Source organism: Macrobrachium rosenbergii, chromosome 33, assembly GCF_040412425.1.
Source record: "Macrobrachium rosenbergii isolate ZJJX-2024 chromosome 33, ASM4041242v1, whole genome shotgun sequence".
In the NCBI taxonomy this organism is placed as follows: Eukaryota; Metazoa; Arthropoda; class Malacostraca; order Decapoda; family Palaemonidae; genus Macrobrachium; species Macrobrachium rosenbergii.
Genome location: NC_089773.1, coordinates 6,271,451 through 6,294,606, shown reverse-complemented (window position 1 = coordinate 6,294,606; position 23,156 = coordinate 6,271,451). Strand labels below are relative to the sequence as shown.

At 39.4% G+C, this 23,156-nt stretch overlaps 1 protein-coding gene across 1 annotated transcript in view; it reads right to left on the bottom strand.

The window, feature by feature from the left end:
• The window catches only part of LOC136855861 (FAST kinase domain-containing protein 5, mitochondrial), a 29,261-nt gene extending 10,179 nt beyond the window's left edge, over positions 1 to 19,082 (bottom strand). Inside the window, exons 1-2 of the mRNA XM_067133250.1 lie at positions 18,815 to 19,082; positions 15,554 to 15,723 (exon numbers count right to left, since the gene is read on the bottom strand). The gene's annotated coding sequence lies outside the window, so the exon portion shown is untranslated. The remainder of the gene's footprint in view (positions 1 to 15,553; positions 15,724 to 18,814) is intronic.
• Positions 19,083 to 23,156: the final 4,074 nt, after the last annotated feature.

Sequence of the window (23,156 nt, the reverse complement as noted above, 5' to 3'; positions counted from 1 at the left end):
GTATAGGTAATAAACGACATATTTAGTTGTCCGTACCTTAAGGTGAATAAAATTAACGATCCGGCTGTTAGAAAAATTATTGCGTAGAAAGATGTAAAAAAAGCCCACCTAAAAAGATGTATGCTATCTAGGTTTCATTTTAACATCAGTGCCTTCATTCACCTTTCACCTTTCGCAAGGGTAATCAGTCATGGAAAAGAGGAAGAAAGAAATCTTATGGTTAAAATATGTCTATTATATTATCTACATCAACTGTGACGGGGAAAATTATAATGCTTCTATCATTTCCTACTGTTGTCTTTCTTACGCATAGTTGCGCAATGGTTACGTCAGACACCAGACGTTGAAATTGTTCATTGGCCTACTAGATGACTTGCTGTCGGCCATCTTACTCCTCGCAAATTCTCCCATGTCCTTCATTTTAGGTTACTTAAATTTGTACTATGCATAGTATTAGGAAAACTATTTGAATAATATTTATTTAACTGGTTACTTTTTATATTTAACTATTATATTAATTTGCGTCTTTGTATGTTATATATATTAGAAGTTTAAAACATTTAACTAAAACTCCCAAATGTTTATTGTGAGAGCTAAGTTGCAAAAATGCTTTAAATAACATCTTGCTTGTGAAAGAAGGGCATATAAGCTCTCATTTTTACAGCAAATAATGTCTTCAGAGATTACTGAAAGACATTAATAAAAAATATAAAAAAATTTTAAATGCTTTTATTAAAATGCACTAAAATGTAAATAATAATTTTTTGAGACATCAGGGTTTTCTTACAATAATTAATTACGTGTACAAAAATAAAAGCGTGACGCCAAACACGGAAGGAAATCTTACAAGAAATAAAAAAAAAGTTTTTTTATTTCTGGTAGCATTTCCTCTCATGTTTGGGGCCCACGCTTTTATTTTTGTACACGATTAATTGTAAGAAAATCCTGGTGTTTTTCAAAAAATTATTTTTTTACTTTTTACTGAATTTTAATAAAAGCATGTCTAGGAAAAGTTTAAATTTATTTTATACTTTTCAGTTTTGACAAATTGTAACCGATTTATGACTGTAACTACAAAAAATTGATCTGTTGAGCCAAAGGTGGTTTGAAAAATCCGTAGAGTTATTAACTTATTCTACCGAGTCCAAGAAGGTATGCAAAATCCAAAGAGTTTCATACAAATCCTGAGATACTGGGAGAGGTCACTGTAGGGTCACTAGAGGTCACTGCTGACCTACTGATCATGTAAGGTTGTACTGTCACCAAGACTGAGTAACCATGCAAAATTTCAAGTTCACCGGATGATGGGAACAGGTTGAAAATTGAGTTACAAGTTTTGACCCAAACAGACAGACAAATGCAGAAGTTAAATGAAAGCATGTAAAAACACCAGGACTTTAAGTTCAATGAAATCTTTCGCTTATATTTTCTCTATGTTATCAAAGCACAAGAAGCCAAAATCCTTTCTACATTTCTTAGTTTTGATCAAGTTGATTACGTATACACCCAAATTTGTTAATAAGAGTAATATATTATTAGAATTTTATCAAGCTTTCTGGGAATAAGGAAAATAGCTGTTTTAAGAAAGTTCTCGATTACTCCTTCACGGCACAATCGTTTACTAATTTGCCCTTTAATCTTTTTCCATCAATTGGTTCTGATGTTGAATCTAACTACTGATCAGCATAGCTTGTTTGGAGTCACCACGCCAAGTTTCCTCTCTTGTGTTTTCCTGAAACTTCCTTTAAATTGCAATGCTGACTTTTCATTTATTTCATTTTTTCTTTAGTCCATTCACTTTTGCTTGAATTCAAGTCTAACCCTTTCATGCACTCTTTAAATTCCAAATTCCATTTTCTTCTTCTTCTTTGCTAGTCTAATGTTACCTCATAGAGGAGCCTGTTCCTTCAATGTACTACATGTCTCCCCTGCCATCTATATTGTCCAGTCAATGAATATTCATAGATTCCTTTTATCACTGTTTATGTTTAGACCACATTCACTAGCTGTTTTCATAGGAAATAAGATCTGTATGGCTTTTACTGCACAGAACAGTGCCACAATTCTTTCAATTTAGACAAACATGAGGTACAATGAATTCTGCTCAAGAGAAGAACTGTTGGTGAAGATATTCCACCTAGCCTCAAGAAACACATCTGCTGAGGACTACAAAAGTAAAAAAAAAAAAAAATTGCAAAACAGTCCCACATAGAAGGCTCCTTCTTCCATGACCCTACTGACCAACCAATGAAAAATGAAAAAACAAAGCACCTCTACATTCACCTCTGGCAAGAACCTGGGGTATAGACCAACTGGCATTCCACCTGCGTACATCTCCTCGACAACCTGCATATGCAAGTTAATGGAAGTCACTCTGGTATTTCCAAACAACCTTTCATCCCTACTATGAAATTCACCGGTGGCTTCATTACATAGATAAAAAATATGACAATCGCCCGCTCCTGGAGCAATCCTGAAACTTACATCGTGCTGATGCACAAAAGCAAAATGTCAGCATAACTGTAGTAGTTCCAGGCAAAGCGCGGCATGTGCAGAGGCCTGTGTGCGTACAAGAGGTGAGGACTGCCTAAATCCTCATAAAGTCTGATATCACAGATGGCTCAGACTTGGACATGTGAATATATGAGAAAAACGGCAGATACAGCAGTTTTCCCTTGCCTTCCCAAAGCCAAATCAAAAAGTCCTTCAAAAGAAGGCATCGTGCTTACCCTATACAAAAATGGGAAAAAAGCACGTTAAAAGAAGAAGAAGAAGACTACTGATTTTGCAGATACTGCAAATGGAACCCCCTAGCAAAGCTTTACCTATGTCTGTTTTATGAGTAATAAGCAGTGCATCTTATTAATCTAAAACTATTAGAGGAAATTAATATATCTCCTGTGGACATTAACTGTGTTAGAGAACGCCAGGCACACACATATTGTCACGTTATACCTCATGGGGGCCTATGGAGCCTGTTTTGCCTGTACTGTATCTTCCTAAATGTTGGACGTAGGCATGAAGTACACTCGGAAACCACAGTCTCCGACCCACCTAGGTCGTGTTCAGAGTTCTTTGTTGGAATGGTCGGTACCGTTCTCGGCTAGCACTCCGCAGGGCCCGCATTCGAATCTCTGGCCGGCCAATGAAGAATTAGAGGAATCTATCTCTGGTGATAGAAATTCATTTCTCGGTATAATGTGGTTCAGATTCCACAATAAGCTGTAGGTCATGTTGCTAGGTAACCAATTGGTTCTTAGCCACGTAAAATAAGTCTAATCCTTCGGGCCAGCCCTAGGAGAGCTTTTAATCAGCTCAGTGGTCTGGTGAAACTATGGTATACTTACTTTTCCGAGTTTATGAGCGGGGCTTTTCTGGACGGAGGGGCAACGCCAACTATCACGGATTGAAACACACTCGAACACCTTCTGAACTCTTCCGGATTTTGCTTTGTTTTTTTTTTTTTGATTTTGCTGCATATAATGCAAAGCAGTCATGGTATGATTATATGGACAACACTGTTGAATTCTACAACCTGTATAATATCGAAACGAAGAAAAATGGTTTCTGAGTGTACACTCGGCAAGGAAAGTGAGGATACAGTTTTCATTAGATTTCGTTCATCGAATTTTAATTTTTTTCTTACAGAAAACAAATAATCTCGGTAAACTTACTCTAGAATATGAAAATACAATGCAAATTATATCATATATGTTAAATCTGCAAAACAAAAACGTTCAGGTACTTAAAAACACCATGCATGTCCGAAGTAATCAGAATTTCTCAGATGACTTCGTTCATAGAGATCTAAAAGATAGTGTGTGGATATCTCGGTGTAGTACTGTTTATCAAAACGGCCATATTTACCCGTTTTCCGTTATGAACAGGCTTCATCCATGTTGTCAAACTATACTGGATGTATGTAGGTAGGTAATTAAAGATGATAGTCCTTTGAAGTTTATTAGCTGGTTACATAGTATAAAAGACAAGAGGATAGTATAAAATGCACAAACATAAAAAACACAAAATATATGAGCATACCAGCTTGGCACAGAGTAAGGAAGCATATCCTATTACCTCAGGTATAACAAACAGAATCAGTCTGTGAGGAAGTTCAAGCAGGACTTAACATTAATCATGAGAACAACATTGCAATACCTCGGCAATACTTAAGATCTAAACACGTCCGCTACACGAGATATCTCGTGCTAGTTACATAAGACAGTTTGCATTCCTGCATTTGCGAAACATACACGACCGTCTCCCTCCCCTTTTTTTTATATATTTAAACATAACAACTGCATTCCCCTTGTTTTGTTGCTAAGCAACGTTTCTCGACACTTACAAATCTAATCTTTCAGGAGGCTCTCCTAATCCCCAGTACTTCCTTCTTCTAATGTTGGCAAATCAGGATCACAGAACCTCACTTCATGATTGGGTGAATATCACAGGTGTTGCCCACATGGAGCTCACAATCAGACTAATCACTTTTGCATCGCCTGCATCAATGTAACCTAGATATCTAGGTCATCAAACATTTTTTGTCTTCATTACCGCTGAATGAGTCTCTTTGATGAAAGCGCATCTAGACACAGTCGACCCTGGTATTTGCATGGGATGCATACCACAATCACCCCCAAATACCTAAAATCTATGAATACTTGACCCCCCTCTAAAAATGCGTATAACTGCCTGTTTTGGTAGTTCAAACACCAAAAACCCCTCTAAAAATGCTTATACTGTACCTGAGTATTTTAATAGCTTTATCACAAAAAAATGCATTTAGTAACGAAAATATGAAAATAAAATAATTAGTGAATATTTCTCTATGAAAAATACCGCAAATAAGCAAATTTTCCGCAAATAATGTGTATAAAGTTCCACAGAAAAATCCGTGAACAGGTGAACCGTGAATACACGGGGGTCCACTGTAATATATCATCATCAGTTTGTAAGCGCTTCTGTCCAGGCACAATAATAAGTAAACAATGTACAGTCAACCGCCCCCTGTTCATGGGGGTTAGGAACCACAACCACCTACAAATACCGAAAACCTGCCATATACTGGGACTTCCCTCTCAAAATGCTTATAACTGCCTATTTTAAGGGTTCAAACATAAAAGATCCCATCTAAAAATACTTATAGCTGCCTATTTAATAGTTCACTTTAATATCATTTCAATACAGGTAGTCATTGGGTTACGATGGGCTTGGCTTACGCCATTCCGAGGTTATGATGCTCTTCAAAAATTATTTCCGGGTTTACGATGCTGATCCGATGGAAGAAATATGGCTCCAAAATGACAGAATAGCAAAATTTGGAGGTTTTTTTAATGAAAAACTCAATAAAAATGCATGTTATGTAGTTTTCAAGACACCCCGAGGATTAAAAATATGATTTTCAATGATGTCTCGGTTTACACCGATTTCTGGCTCATGCCCTGGAGCTAGAAAGGAACCCCACTGTAAACAACCAGGGATCGCCTGTAGCATTATAATATGATTTTAATATAATTTCAATATCACTTTAATATGATTTTACTGAGCAGCATAGCTATAACGAGGTGAGAAAATCGGTTTAGAGAGCTGTAGCCACCGGAAGGGTTCACTATAATGAGGTCCCTCCTATATGAAGGGGGGAAAACAGGTTTTTTTTACCTGCGCAAAGTTTAAAAACCTGTTTCTTTCCCCAAGCAGTCTCTCTCTCTCTGTTATTATTTAATCTTATATTGCTATTATATTATAGGTACAGTATTATTATTACTATTATTTAATCCAAATCTTATTATTAGTAGTATCCGAAAATTAATACTTATTATTACCCGTATTATTAAAGGTACAGTATTATTATTTATTATTATCTAATCTTATTATTATTCAATCTTATTACATAATTTTAATACAGTAAGCCCCCGTGTTCGCGGGGGATGCGTACCACAACCCCCCCCATAACTAAAATCTGCGAATACTTAAAACCCTTCTAAAAACACTTAGAACTGCCTATTCTGATAATCCAAACACAAAAAAACAAAAAAAACTCTAGAAACACTTATACAGGTATTATCCTACTTACGATGGGGTTAGGTTCCAAAAAAGCTATCGTTTGTTGGAAAAAACACATCTCGAATATAGCCTAGCCTACACTAGGGTATTCAGTACCATTTATACCTAAATGGTAGTCTAGCCTACACTATAAAGTGTACTCTATGCATATACCGTATAATAATTATTAATATCAGCTACTTCTGGAGGTTCATTCAGACTGACTAATGATAATTCAATATATGACTTATGATAATTCAATATATACAGAGTCATAATTCAATATATACAAAGAGAAATTGAATAACAAACAAGAATTAGCTTAGCCTACACTATGGTATATTGTATGCACATATGGTAGCCTAGCCTACATTATACTGTACTCTATATTCACATATTAATATCGTATTATACAAACATCAACATAACGGATATGCATCTTTTCCATGGATCTTTTAAAATATTCTGCTTTACTTCACTGTATCCAATAATAATGTATATATTCTTATATTGCTTTTGTATTATAAATTGCAATCATAGCGATCAACGTTTTGGTTTGGAAATCGATTACGTGGTAAGTTTATTTCACTGTATTTAATTCAGTTCAGAGCGCTTTTCTTGCTTCTAATTAAATGAATCTCTAGATACTTTATTATAAAGGACAATGTTATTTTTCGTCATACAAAGTGTTTTCAAGTCGAAATATAACTTAAATACGTTTCGTTGTGAAATTAATTTAGCTATTTTTTTCGTTATTAGATGACGCTGGCCGTTTGGGGGCAAGTTTGTTTTGTGTAAAAAAAAATCAAGGTTCCGTTCGCTATTTTCACTTTATTTCATCATAACATGAGCTTTACATATTTATCTTTTATCAGCGTAAAAACAGCAGTTATATATGTTCTTTCATGCCCAGTAGTTTTGATTAAAATACTTTCTCTCCAATTTTATTTATGGTCGAGTTTCATCCATGTTGCTGGTGCATAATAATTGTCATTAGCAGCTTGAACATTGTTCTCTCAGCTTCAGCTACAACTTGTAGCTTAAATTTAGTAGTATATTTCCTTGCTAATCTTTTATCCATAGAGAATAAGGGTATAATGTAAAAATATATCAGTCCTATTCTACTTAACGTCATTTGTAGCATAACTGTGGTAATTGTTTACTACTGTATGATGGTAGAAATACAAGCAAATCAGCTGTTGTTATCCAACTCCGTTATGAGCAAAACAACAGTTTCTCATTCGGTTGTTTATGGCTGTACGCATCTACGCAAGAACATAACTTTACTATACTAACAATACTGTACTTTTATCATTCTCTTTTACTTTTTAACTAGATGGGATAAAGAGATGGAGGAAAACAAGTTGGTCTATTGTAATTTGGTTTCTCTCACTGCCTGATTGTATGCTGCTGCCTGCGCCCACGCAAAATTTAAAAATATTTTATAAATATTGTTGTATTGGTATTAATTGCTTACCCCTTTGCAAAACTGAATTATTGTAAGGCAAATTAACATAACTTGAGCACTGCCTGGGTACCTGAGTATCTGAATAGTTTTATATGAAAATACAGTAATTAGTGAATATTTCTCAGTGAAAAATACTGCGAATGGGCAAATTTTCCATGAATAATGTGTATACGTTCCATACAGAAATCCGTGAATCAGCGAGTCCGCGAATCGTGAGAACGCGAATACAGGGGGTTTACAATACAATATCAATATATGAAAATTAGTAATGTAATCATTATCACAAAAAATGCATATTTAGTCAAGAAAATAATATGAAAATATAGTAATTAGTGAATATTGCTCTACGAAAAAATCTGCGAATTACCAAATATTTTCCGCGATTTATTGAAAAATATGTTCCACTGAAAAATTCATGAATAACCGAAGCCGCAAATACTGAACCGCGATATAGTGGTTGTCAACTGTTTAAGAAACTGTCCCAGGGGTTTCAGGGATTTATCGCTCCAATACATAAAGGCCAGGATGAGGTCACTGAACGAAGCCAGATCCCAGAGTAACCTCCTAACAAGGCCACCAAAACATTCCGTTCACTTAATTAGTTTTATTGTGGGGAGATTTTAGGGGTAAATTTATATGAAAATCTTCTTCTTTCGACCTTATTAATCCCACTGTATAGCAGGGTCGGCCACTCGAGTCAACTTTCTCTATCTATTTCTATTCCTTGCATTTGCTTCCCCTAGTCCCACCTCACCCATATCTCTCCTCAGCACATCCATCCATCTGATCCACTGAAGCCCCACACTCCTTCTCCTCCTCCCCATCACTGGCATGTTCTCAGCTCTCTTGATTGGTTCCACCTCCTCTCTTCTTATTACATGGCCAAAATGTCTCAGATGAGCTTCCCTAGCCTTCTCCGTTACGTTCCATATACCACACATTCTTCTTATATTCCAGCACTCCATCTCACCACCCTCATCTCCGTTCTTTCCAACAGTCCCTCCACGTTCCTCTTAAGTGCCCAAGTTTCTGCCCCATATAATTGTACAGGCCTGATACTGTCTTATAAATTTTCATTTTGAGCCTTAATGGCATTTTCTTGCCTAAAACAACTCCAGTTACTTCCTTCCATTTTCGCCATTCTTCTTTCACTCTCTGTTTCACTGCTTTCTCACTACCTCCCTCCTCTGCTATTATTGATCCCAAGTAGTTAAACTCAACGTTCTGTTTTAGAACTGTACCATCTTCCACTTGAATGTTTACTTCTTCATGCCCTTCTTTACTACTAATCATTAGCTCTGTCTTTCCAATGTTCACTTTCAATCCCTTCTTTTCTAGGGCTCCTTTCCATGCTAAAAACCTTTCTTTCAGTTCTTCTTCTGTGTCTGCTATAATGACTAAATCATCAGCAAACATCAGTTCCCACAGGGAATGCCTGAGTCTCCCCAAATTTTGTCTGCACACTGGTTCTTGCCAACTCAAACATCATCTTCATTAACCTTACCAACTTCTCTGGTACTCCTCTCTTTCTCAAACACCAATAAACTACTCTTCTTGGTACCCTGTCATGTGCCTTTTCAAGATCCACAAAACCCAAGTAATCTTTCCTGTTTCCTTCTAAATATTTTTCTTGGACTTGTCTTACTAAAAAAACTAGCATCCACTGTGCTCTTTCCTTTCATAAACCCAAACTGCTGCTCATGTACATAAATTTATATGAAAATGAAGTGTTCAATTGCAGAATCCATGGAAAATGGTGCTTGTGTCCACAGAAGGAATACAGTAACTTAGCCAAACTGGAGTAGTGACTGTGTACCTGACTACAGTATTGGAAGACTCCTCTTTCATTGGCACGCTAACAGCAGGTCATCTTCCAACTGTGGGGTTCAGAGAAGGGAGGGATGAGGTATTGAATGTCACCTGTAAAACTATTCTGAGGGATGAGAATTCCGGTGCCCAAATATACAATTATGATCAGCAGTAAAATAATGAATAATACTGTGGTTCTCACAAGGATCATGCAACATTGGGCTCATGAACATTAATAATTAGGATCTTAGCAACACCTACAGTCATTTGAAGTTGCAGTAACAGGTAGTATCAATACGTACTCACGTTCACTGTGTTATCTAGCAATTTATATCACAAGAAAGATAAGCCAACTTTTTGGTGACTTGCTATGATGACCTATTAACTTGCACTAATGAGTTTGCAAAGATTTGGAAGCCTTCAAGAAATGAACCACGGACGACAAGGTCATGCGGCCAAAGGAGGGTATCTTCCTATGGAATGGAAGGCTCGAAGTTTTTAAAGAACATGTTAAACTGAGCATATTCTATGTGAGACCTAAAATATGACTTTTTATGATAAAATAAGATTTTGTATACACTTACCATGTAATTACATAGCTAACAGTTTCTATTAACTGGCAGCTAAAATTTGAAATCTGTGGTAGTGATTCTTTTGTTTACGTTATGGTGTAGGTAACTGACTCTGCCCACTTTCCGGAAAAGAGGTAACAACTGAGCAAAGAACTTCAATATGTTTATGTCCAAAGTCCATGTGAGGGGAGGCGGGTGGGCTCCCACTCTGTAATTACTTGGTAAGTATATATATAAAATCTTATTTTATCATAAAAATGTCATTTTTATATAAGTAACTTACCAAGTAATTACACAGCTGATTCCCACATTGACAGGAGGTGGGATGCATGGACTGTTCTTCCCCAAACCATTATTAAATGTAATGAATTATGGGAAAAAATGTCTGCTAGCATTACTAAAAATGCTGGTAGTTTCCTTACCTGGTAAGAGAGTCACAGCAGGAAGTTACTGTCTCTGGTTGTGCGCTCATCTTAACCATAGACGTGGCTGTATGGCCAAGGGTCATCTGCTACATCAGTGGGAGCTTCACAACAAAGGATATTTCCAAATGCTAAATGAAGTACCAAGAAATTTTGCCCCTGCCCAGGGCGCAATACCATACAAAACCAGAAAATACAAAACTGTTACGTACACCATAAAACATTAAAAACACCACCACCTACCACTAAAAATGTACCCCAGGCTCCCCAAGAACTCTACACCAATCGTTAAAAGTCGTTTCCACATCTCAGAGGTAATGCGAAGCAAATGCGGACCTGCACCTCCAGTAAGTTGGTTGAAGTATTGCAGAGAGTGAAAGATTGTATTTAAAAGCTAGTGAAGTCACAACGGATCTGACTTCAAGTGCCCTTACTTTCAAGATAGGACAATCCTCCTCTCTCAATTGTGACTGTGCTTCACAAATGGTATCCCTCAAGAAGAAGGACAGAGCATTCTTTCTAAGAGGACGAGATGGATCCTTGACTGAAGTCCAGAGGTTGCTAGATGAACCCCTAATCTCCTCCATCCTGAAAATATAGAACTTTAGGGCTCTTACTGGGCAAAGTACCCTCTCAATCTCTTCTGGTTCGGGTGTATCTGCTAGTCCTTTAATGCTGAAGGAACGTGGCCAGGGGTTGTTTGGATTCTCGCTCTTTGCAAGAAATCCCAAAATAAAGGAGCAGACTGCATTACCTGAAAAGCCGACCCTCTTGTCAATGGCCTGAATTTCACTGACTCTTTTCTGTTGATAAGGCTACTAAAAAGTGTCTTCTTCATTATGGCTAGGGGAGTAAGAACGCGAGTGAATACTTGAGGGACTCGAACGGGGTCCCAGAGAACCACTTTAGGACTATTTCCAGATTCCAAGAAACAAGCTCCGAGTGTTTTTGTTTCTTAGTGTCAAAAGGCCTAATGAGGTAGAGGCTAAACTCTTACGAGTTCCTCAAAAATAAATGAAAGACCACAATCTCTGTCAAAGTTGTCTTAGAAAAAGGGATTCTATTACTTTCGCACCAACTTCGGAAAACTGACCACTTGCTCTGGTAGACATTAGCTGAGAATCGATGTCTACATTTTGAAATATCCCCCACAGCTTCCCTTTGCTCTGAGGAGTCTTTTGACAGTTTGAATCCTGTCAGAGCGGAGAAGACAAACCTTAACGAAAGTGTCTGAAGTGGGGTTGTCTGAGAAGCTTTTTGTTCTGAGGGAGGAGTCTTGGAAAATCTACCAGCAGATTCACTGGAGAGCAGAAATGAAAAAGTCGATAATTCCTTGATGTCGCAAAGAGATCCAGCATCGGCTTTCCACAAAGTTTCCATAGGTCTAGACAGACCAATGGATCGAGATTCTACTCTGTAGGAATTACAGTATTTGGTTCTGTCGGCTTAGCTGATCAGCCAACACTTTCAGTTTTCCTTGGACAAAACTGGTCAACAACTTTGTACAATTCTGTTCCCCCCATAAGAGGAGGTTCCTTGCTGCCTCGCAAAGGGAAAAAGACCGAGTTCCTCCTCCTTGTTTGCTTACGTATGCTAGGGCTGTCGCGTTGTCCGGATGGACCGTTACCGTCCTTCTGCATGCTTCCGACGAAAAGGCCATAAAACCCAAGTGAATTGCCTTTAATTCTTTGACGTTTATGTTCCAACTCATCTGATCTCTCAACCACTTACCAGAGATCTCCTTGTTTCCTATAAGTGCTCCCTGACATAGGTCTGATGCATCAGCATAAAAGTTCAGGTCTGGGCTCTGTGGAAACAGAGACTTTCCTTCCAACAACCTGTCTCTTGACTTCCACCAAAGCAGGTGTCTCTTGATTTCTTGAGTTACCAGGAATGTGAAAGAGTCTGGAAATCTTTTTCTGTCCCAATTCTCCTTTAAGAAAAACTGGAACACCCTCATATGCAGTCTCCTAAGGGAGATGAACTGTTCCATGGATGCTAACATCCCCTTCTCTTCAGAAGCCAGGAAGGAGGATAACTAAAATTGTATTTCCCTCGTTCCCTCTTATCAGCGAGCCAGGTCTGGACCTCATTAAGTTGTTTCCTGGCTGAAGCCGAAAGTACCATATTCGTCAGTCTTGAAGTCCAACAGTGACATTGCTCACTTGAAAGGTGGATGCAGGCAAAGCAGTTGCAGCCCGAGAGAAAAAGGAAGGGAAACTTCTAAGAAGAAAATCAAGCAGTGATGCATAAGCTGAGGGAGGATATTCTGCTTTCTCATCTTTGCCACCTTCCTCATCCGTTGCAGATATGAGTGAAAAAGACAAGTCCTTAGACGAAGAAGGTTTTGAAGGTTTCTTCAAAATGCCTAGAATATTGTTTAGGCATTGCTGTAAAGGAGCAAGCAATGGATCCACATCTGAAGTTGTCGTCATTCGTTGTAAGGGGGATGCGCCACAAATTCAGGAATGGAAGTCAAACGACTAGAGGAATGTACAAATGAATCTGTACCAGCAGGTGCAACTGAGTACTTGTCAGCTACTAGGCGCTCGCGAGCTACTGGCTGCTTGGGAGCAACTGGACGCTCTGAAACCGCTTGTGGTTCAAGAGCAACTGGGCGCTTGTCGCTTGAAGAGAACTCGGGCGCAATAGATGTGTGCTTTGGTGCCAATAAGAGCTTGTCAACTACTGGCCGATCGGAGGCCAGCAAAAGTTCGTCCGTAGAGATGTGCAATGACGTATAAGAGCGCTTACTCTTAGATACGGTTCTCAGAACCAACACTTGTCTTTCTCCTTCTACAGGCACTTGGGAGAATTTTTCTGGACTATCCCAGAAACTACAGGAAGGCACTGCTTCCTTCACTCTTTTCATGGGCACCTGAGGGGGTGAGAAACTCATCCACAGTAGACCTTTTCAACGGTCTCGATTTGTCACTGCTACACCACTTGCATCTCTGATCGGGGCTGAAAGCATCCGAACTAGAGGAAAGGTTATGTAAACCACGGAAGACACCTTCCCACTGACTATCTGACGCAACCTGGGAACTGGCACCAGGTGTGACTGAGGGGCCTACTACCCGGGAGCAGACCCGAGTATAGCTTCTCCCTGGTGCAGGGGAGTATGCCAGTGACCTTTGCCTAGGAGAATTGACAGGCCAAGTAGCCAGCCCCTCCACCAACACTGTACTCTCACTTCCATAAAGGAATGAACAGACGCACCAATCTGGGGCACAGTACTCACCGACATATCAAATTTACGATCAAATTTATGTTCAAGGATGGCAATGGCATTGGGTTCAGGAGTAGGGGAGCTGGGTAAAGGAACAGGTGGAACAGAAGCAGGACTAGCAACAGGAGACAAGGCTGAGAGAGGTAGAACTGGTAAATCAACAGAAGAATTAGCTGTACAGTATCCTCACTAGCTAAACTTTTGTCACTTTTCTCTTTCTACCTCTCTCCAACTTAGTCAAATGAGAATTCAAAGTTTTCCATTTTTTACTGTCCATCCAACACAAGACAAATCAACTGAGCATACTTGACCCCTGCAAGACGTACACTTCGTATGGGAATCATACTTCGCTGATGTGATTCTCATAACGAATACGACTCGCACTTGTGTCAAACATTAGTACAAGTTGAGCAGTCCGAAAAAGTCCTAGAAAAGAGTAAAAATCGGGTTATTCAATTAACCTAACTATCTAAATTGCTGAGAGGCTACCAAAGCAAAATACTTCACCAAACAGTCAAAGACCATATATAGTAAAGTCCGAAGGTTTCAAAACCAGCTGCAGCTCACGACCGTTGTCGTAAGCTGGCAGAAACATACTGAAGCCCTCTGCTCAGTGGTTCTCTCTTTTCCCGAAAGTGGGTGGGGTCAGTTATCTACACCGTAACTTAAACAAAAGAAATGCTACCACGGATTTCAAATTTTAGCTGCCAGTTAAGAGAAACTGTTAGCTTTGTAATTACTTGTTAAGTTACTTATATAAAATTCCATGATATTTCTAATATAATTGTATATTTAATTATAAATACTGAGAGATAAATGAGGTGGTCACTGGGGGTGGATTACAAGGAAGGGGAGGGCTGAAAATTGCAGTAGATAGGCCTGTGCTGAGAATGTGCCTTAGAGAGGGAGAGGGGAGGATTCAAAAATGAGGTTATATCTTAAGACCTTGACAGTATATGGGACCAAAATTCTCCCCTTCAAGGACATCAACATGCTCGATAAGAGAAGCAATCCTATGTGGCACTCAGTATCTCTATTGTGAGGCAGATCATGGAAGATACAAGGGCTTTTGGAAGTTGCAAGATCCTTCACTTTCTTTGAGACGGCATCCAGCTTCACTAAGGAATACAAATTGTGGCCATCAATGACATTTCCTCTCAGGTTTCTAATGAAGAACTTCCTGATAAGTAGCACCTTCGTCTGCCTCGAAAGATGAGTACTTTGGGTTAAATGCTTTCCCACAGTCCATGCAGTTGAACAGCTTTTCTCCCGCATGAACCCTCATATGACAGTGTTAGATGAGCCTTCTGAGAAAATGCCTTCCCACAGTCACTGCACTTGAACTGCTTCTCTCCAGTGTGGACACGCATATGACGGATGAGATAAGCTTTACGAGAAAACGCTCTGCCACAGACGTTACATTTAAATGGATTTTCTCCGGTGTGAGCCCTCATATGAGTGTTCAGATGAGCCTTCTGAGAAAATGCCTTCCCACAGTCACTGCACTTGAATTGCTTCTCTCCAGTGTGAACACTCATATGACGGATAAGGTAAGCTTTACGTGAAAATGCCTTCCCACATTCATCGCACTTGAATGGACTCTCTCCAGTGTGAATCCTCATATGAGTGTCGAGAAGAAACTTCCGGGAAAATGCTTTCCCACACTCACTGCACTTGAAAGACTTTAGTTCAGTGCCATCCATCATTTCAAAATATATGCATACACACAGTCAATGAACTTGCAATTTCTAAGATGATTCAAGAAAATTTCTCTCTGAGATAATGCTTTCTCACATCCACGACACCTGAACCGACTTTCTTTAGTGTGACCTAACAGGTCACTTCTGAGGTGGTGTTTCCAACTACTGAACTGGTTTACACAAATTTCACATAAAAATGGTTTCTTATAATATGAACAACAGTAAGAGTTCTGAGATCCCTTTCCTTACAAAGGAGATTTTTACCAAGTTTTTCAACTTTTCTATTATAAGACGGTGCGTGCATACTAAACCTTGCAATATGCTGCAGAGCAAAAGTTGATTCTGGCCTTCATACTCCAGCCCATTAAACTCTGGAAGGTCGACTTGTGACGCAAATCAAAGTATCTGCCTCCTTTTCCCTCGGTCCTGATATTTCTTACAGAATCTTCAGCAGTTTTTGCACTCTTGATGAAAGGATAATCTGTAATGAGAAAACACAACATACAATTAGAGAACACTGATAGAAATAAATCTATGCTACAATGAAAATAATAGAAACTTTTATGATAAAATTCATTTTTTAAAATACGTACTCACCTCTCTATTATGATAACTCTCGAGTCCCCGACCAGCTGGAGGACAACAAAGTATAAACACAAAACATTTCACATAGATCATTTAGTTACTATATCATCAATTAACTCCTTTCCTTTAAGGATAAACCACAAGTTCATATGGTGTCTATTGTTCTCAGTTTTTTTTCCTGTCCACATGAGGGGTACGTTGGGGGGATCGGTGATTCTTCTCAATAGACAGGTAAGTATTTAAAAAAGAATAAACTTTGTGATAACCTCTATTTTTGAAATGAATCCAACTTATTAATGACTGCTGATTTCCACACCAAAAATGGAGGAGGAAAAGTGTATGAGAATCCAATAATTAAACACCCCAGAGAATGAAATCTACTCTGTCGGGAATGAGACACTCCTTATTTAATGACTAGAATCCATGTGCTGGTATTGCCACCAATCGAGGCGTAATTGATTAGGCTACAAAGGCCTCCGAAAATTGCAAGGGAAACTGGAGGAAAAGCACATGTTGTGGTGGGCGCCACCAGAGTCAAACCGAAATTCGGGGTGATCAGAGTATGTTGATCACCTAGTGAATCATACAATAACGGAGAGGAAGGCGTAAACCTCTAAAATGTCCCTTGGGTAATGGAAAAGTGTCTTCTATCACAACTTGTGGTCCATCACAAATTATTTCCGGTAACTTTTGTCATACCGGTTACAGAGAGATCGTGGCTGGGACTCCCCATAACTCAGAGTCTTGGGTGTAGGAACTCCATTCCTTCACCTTCACTCCGACATCTTCTACAGGATGGCGGGCATCGTAACCTCCTGGGCAGCCTGGCAGGAACACAACGGAAGCGGTCCAGGACACAACCATCAGGAGAAGCAGCAGGCACAATCAGGACGGTCAATGGAGGAGCTACAGAAGTGGTTCGGAAGGCAGGAGCTACAGCAACAGCCAGGAACATCACATGAAAGTCACCAGCGACGACAGGAACGATCAGGACGGCTGCGGCAGGAGACAGGAAGAGCCGCCCAGAACCGTCGTTGACTTAACAGGAGCATAACACAGGAAACAACAGGAGCAGATGGACCATAGATATGCCAGAGGCAGTGCCACAGCATACATGAAGGCCAGCAATGGCAGCGATCGATCAACATCGGCAGGAACAGAGTCAGAACGATCCCGACATGGAACTATGCCATTCCAACCAGGTACTGTGGTCGACCCCGAAGCAACACTGAATGAACGTCAGGACTCTTTCATGCAAGATATCCCCTGAGATATCCACTAACTACTGCTGTGCCTGCGATGCTCACTGTCAACCTGAAAGAAAAAGCAAAGATGATTAGTAGAGGGGAACTGCCCTACGCAGCGAGAGGAGCATAGGCGTCATTTCAGATTTTTGTTTTGGGGGGCAAAGGTTTGGCGAGTGAAATGAGCCTAATCAGCTGGGAGTTTTTTGATTTTGAGCTATTTTATGTGCTTTTGAAGTGACATGAGCAAGGTATTTCAGCAGAAATTATATACTCCCACTACTGTTTATTTATCTCACACATTTGACTTTTGTTGGTAGTAATAATGGAAAACCAATGCTGTTACTTCTTGGGGCTTGGGGGGTTGTGGGGGTAAGTTGAGGCTGTGGGGGGACAAATTGAGTCAGGGGGAGGGGGGTAAGTTCCCCCTCCCAGCCCTCCCTAAATGATGCCCATACAGAGGAGGGCCCTTGGAAGAGGTCGCCCGACCGCCAGCTTTCCCACCCCTCGCGGTCTTCGCCCAACAAGAGAGTGAAGAGGGTGAAGGAGAGAGATCTCTACCGAAGGAGAGATAAGGAAGAACTTACGGGGAGAGAGAAGGAAGGAGGGGAGGTCACCAAGGGTGCCATGGAAGCGGAACTTACCTACGATGCCTGCAACCTCCCCCCCATAACTCTATAGTGCAAGTGGCGAAAACAACACTCAGCACAAATAGGAAGGAAGTAGTAATGCCCCTTGTACACGGAGGGCGGGAGCCCAAGAAGGGAAGCGAACTCTTATGTCCCGATCAATGTAGGGGAGTGAAGATATTATGTCTCAATCTAATATCCCCGAACATACAGGGGAACGCCTTCAGTATCTAAATAAAGGGCTACTGGAAGATAAGCATTACTACTTGGATACACCCCTCTAAATACGCCCTTGGCCGTCAAACCCAAGACACAGCGCAGGGAAACGACGGCTTAGGCAAGGTTATCACAAGCCATGGGTTTGTATTAATAAATATCAAACACAAGTAATATATACACAAAAATACAGAAAGATCCCACTGGGATAACAAAGAACTTAATGACACTCAGGCAAAGAGATTCGAAAACACGTCTGCAACGCATGACGGCCGAAAGCAAAACTGGAATGTTTACATCCGGGCAGGCAGGTATTCCTGCCTACCTGGTGATAGTTACTGCCTAACCACCTTGCTCAAGAGTTAACGGCCATGTCCAGCCTCGCTGTAAGTAATTCCTAGTGTAAAGGACCGATGGTTTGTCTATCGTGTCGGAACAACTAACCTTTCCTGAAATGCTGTGTCCAGACCTAACCATCCTAACCAGAAATAGGGCGCCATGTCCTGACCTGAGTGGCTTTGCTCCCCCTGGACAACACCCCCCCAAAACAAGTAACAATGAATATCAGAAATGTCGGAAGGACTAAATTTCCGTTAAGTAAAAGGAATGGTCAGGAAAAGGCAACAACAATATTAGGGGTGCAGGAATCGGTAAAACTTTACGGCCTTTTTTGGGGGGATCCAGGGGAGCCGACGCCCCTCCGGCCAGGTCAGAGCACGTCGCCCCTAAGTTAGCTTAGGTAGGTAAGATCTGGTTAGGTCAGGACCTGACATTATAGGAAAGGTCACGTCTATTTACGTATAAGAAAACTGGTAAGTTTTACCCAGGAATCATCGCGACAATGAGTACCCTGTCAGGGTATCCGCAACAACATGGCCCGGGGCACAGGCTGACTTACCATATCGAATTCCTTCAAGTGTCAGGTAACATCAGTTCCTCCAAGGTCACCGGGAGACTTCGATACTCCTGCTCCTTCTCCTTGTCTCTCCGCTCCCTCCACGCTCTTCTCGCCTGTACGCTATATGCCACTTTGACCACTGTTATCGCACGGAATGTTTGAGATAAAAAAATAAAGCTGCCAAAAATGAATAGGGTAGACGGGTTCAAAGGTCACAACAAATTTCGCGGTTACAGCTGGCTTCGTCGTTAGTAGTAGTAGTAGTTTTGATGTGGCTTTGCCTTTGTAACGGCTCCTCCGTTCTATTCTCAATCTCCTCTCCAGACAGATCTATGGAAAAGTAAATATAAGATATTAGTTCAGCTTTATGTTTTTGGTATGCTGTCACATCGATGTTCTTGATGGGACCGTAACTGATCCTTCTCAATGTCAGAGCATGAGGGACCAGTAAGGGCTCCAAATTTTTGGTGATGTCACGCCCATACAGTGCACGCACTTACGCATACACACACACAGGGAGGCTCAAACATCTACCCTTCCTTTTCAACTCTCCTGGCCTCTTAAAAAGACCTAATAACACCTTCAGCTATTACAATACGTGATTTGTGCAATACATTCACCAAGAGCAATTTCATTCATATAAGGATACGTGAATTAATATAACTAAAACAGTACTCTAGACACCGTTACTCAAACGTCTACTGCCGTTTATTATGTCGAAAGATTTCGTCATGGCAGAATCATAGCAAAAATCAAACAAAATAATGTAAGTGTGTCATTCTCGAATACATGTGGTTCTTTCACCCCTTTTTTTCATGACATGCAATAGAGACGTACACATTTCTACAAAATTCATAAACATGCAAATACATTTGGATTTCACATGAATGACAGATAAAAATTACGTAGTTCTTGTCTGTCGGTTACCTACACTGTAGGCATAACTAAAGGCTTAATGGACAGATGTTTGAAAACTCAAATTTTCTTATCGTCTTACACCGTCTTACGTAGCTTTCCCTTATATCGTTGTTCTCATTGAAAGGTACTACACTGGCTAACTTGTTCAAAAGAGGAGCCACATCAAAGGTTCTGCCTTATCAGAGCCTGGCAGGGGTAAGCGCGATATCAGTGTTATCTTCATTAACAGATGTTAGTGGCCTGTTATAGATATTTTTGTGATCTTCCATTTACCTGTTGTCAAGTCAATCACAGAAAGCCAGCCCAATTTGTCCTTTTCAGTGATCCCATTTCCTCTAGTTGGCAGTCGAATAGTAAAGAAGTTTTCGTTAACTTTGTTGCAGTTCGAATGTCAATTAACACCCTTGATCTGTCCAACTTGTTGAGAGCATTGTAACCACTCTGACAATAAAGGGGACTGGCAATGTTCAGGTGTTTTTCCCTTCCCGTAATCTTAATACCAGAAAATTCTGCATTTCCTTGCAAATTTTAATTAGATCATTGAACTTTTAACAGGGGCGAGTACAGGATATTATTAGAATTTTACTATTTTTCTCATTGCATATTTCGTACATCAATGAAGTCTTGCTTGATTCTGTGTGAAATAAAGTGTATTGTTTAATACTTAATTCCAAAAGAATCCTTTGATACACTATATGGGCAGGACCCATTCCTGTTTTTTTTTTTTTTTTGACCAGCAAGAGCAGAGATGATTGCTAGCATGGGATGTGACTCTTGAACCCAGAATCTTTATCGGTTGTTATTAAATCAATTTGTAGTTTCCCTTTTCCATGACCTATATTTTTGTAGGAAACTGCCTATATCAACTTACCTCAGTGTCAGTACAGTGCAAGACCTAATCAAGTTTGGGTTATTCATTACCAGATCAATCTGATTTCCAATAAGAACTTGTGAGCTATTCTACATTAAAACTATAATATAAGTTTGTATTTGTGGAAAAAAATACATATGGGAATGTTACCTTGTAGATACTGCCCTCTTCTCTTATGCTTCAAATGATAGGCCTACACACATTCACGCTAAATCATGATAAGGTACTTAAAAAAAAAAAAAATCGTCATGAAAATAATACAATAGAGTATCCAAGGGATGGTTTTTCAAAGAATACAGTGGTTTTACACTTGAATGATCCCATTTGTCTGGACATTAAAAAAATTGCTGCTAGGTCTCAAAGATCAGATTATCATCCCAATTTTGTGACTCTTCTAGACCAAATGCAATAACTTTCTGGCTCACTGAAATTAGATTTGGAATATAAAATTTGGCCTAAAGGCCAAGTGCTGGGACCTATGAAGTCATTCAGCACTGAGAATAATGTTGAAACAATTGTTAGGAGATGGTGGAAAGTAAGATGGAAGAAAGAGAATATGAATGTAGGTATAGTAAAAGGAATGAAAGGGATTGTAGCTAGGGGCCGAACCTTGCCTTTTTATACAAAACATTACACATAAATTACAATTAAATACGTTCAGAGATAAATAACATACCGTATTAGGCGTACTTTTAAATTTTTCAATACATACTGTATAAAAAAACTGCCACATTAGGCTAATGATGGGAGACTGAGCGCCGTAGCCTAGACTAGGCACTGTACTGTACTACACGGTGTAGTAACAAAAGTTGCTAATAATAAAACACTCAAAAACAAGCCTAATTAATAAAATATTGAAAACAAGCTGAGTTATGTCTTATTACAAAATTAGGAAAAATTGTCTAAGATATGTTGCCAGTTTGCCTTTCAGCAATTTGTCATGAGTGGGTGTAAACAAACCATTAGAATGAATTCCTTCTCATTACTTTTGAGTGCAAAATTCTTGGTTCACTCTGTGTGTGTATATACTAATACCTGTTGGTTAGAGGCTTAAATTAGCAGTATCTTTTCCCGAGAGAGAGAGAAGAGAAAGAGAGAGAGTCTCTTTAATCTCTCGAGGAATGTTAATCTATTTGTTTCCTGTTTCAATGCGGCTGACAACAAAATTTGTTTTTTTTTTTTTTTGTCTTCCAAAGATGTATTACCTGTACTATACATTTTTAAAACATTGTGAACACACGCAGTGTGTGCATGCGTGCTAATACCCATTGGTAAAGGGACTCAAATTAGCAGTATCATTTCCTGAGACTGAGAGAGAGAGAAAGAGAGATTATTGTCACATGTACAATTATTTTATTATCTTGGTTTTTTTTGTTAATCTTGGGATTGTGTACCTTACTGTATTTCATGCACAGAATCATACATTTTTTCCATACAAAATAACTAAAATTTCTTTCTGTATGCAAGGGTGCGTTGTCTACGACAGCAAATACGATACTGCCTCCAAAACGCTGTTACCAGCAATCTGTTTTTTGTTTATCCACACTAACAACAATTTTATTTCATCTGCTACGGGAGGCCCCTGTTTTGTCAACCTTAACCCCCTTAGCAACACTAGCGCTTTTTATTGCCTCTTTGTGCTTTAACAATGTACTTATGGTGGATCTCGGTAGCTTAAACCGAGATGCTAAATCAGTCAAAGGAATGCCTCTTACATACTTTTCAGTAATCTCTTTTTTCAAGTTCAACTGTGGTTCTTACCATTTGCCTTTCCTGCTTGTCTGCAATGGCTTTCTTGGGACCCATGTTTTTATCAAAATACAGTACAAAAAGCCTCAAAAACTAAGGAAATATATCAAAACACTGAAGCACAGCTGAATGGAGTTTAAACGATGCCTGGGAACAATGCCAACTGGCGCCGACTGATTGAAACACGAAACACTTAGTTTACAAATATCACGTGGCTTACCGGGTCGGATTCTGGTTTTTTGTTCGAGCTCCAAAGAAACATTTAGTCAAAATTCAATTATGTCGAGTTCTGGTATGGTCGAGGACTGAGGTTTTACTGTATATATATATGCTTAAAAAATCATGGTATATGTATGTGACCAGGAAAGTCTGCCATCATGTGATCCCGGATTTTCCTGGATTAACTTTTTGTTTATTATCCCTTGGCAATTAACCATCTGGTATTCAATTTTATACATGTTTTTGGATTTTGTATGGCTAAACTTTCGTATCTCTTGTATTAGGTCTATGGTTTTAGTTTGTGACTGCTTGATCCCAGATTATCTTTGTTTATTACCCTTTGACAATTGACCATCTGGTATTCTTGTTCTTTTTGTTTACTTTGTAACCTTTTTATCTGTGTCTCATCTGTGACCAGACGATGCGTTAATAAACATGAAAAAGCTTGGCACTGAACTTCTGCCTGTCATTTTCCTGTGGGATTCACTCTCTCTCTCTCTCTATATATATATATATATATATATATATATATACTATACGACGGGTCTGGCTTACGACGCTTTTCAAATACATTCATCAGAAATT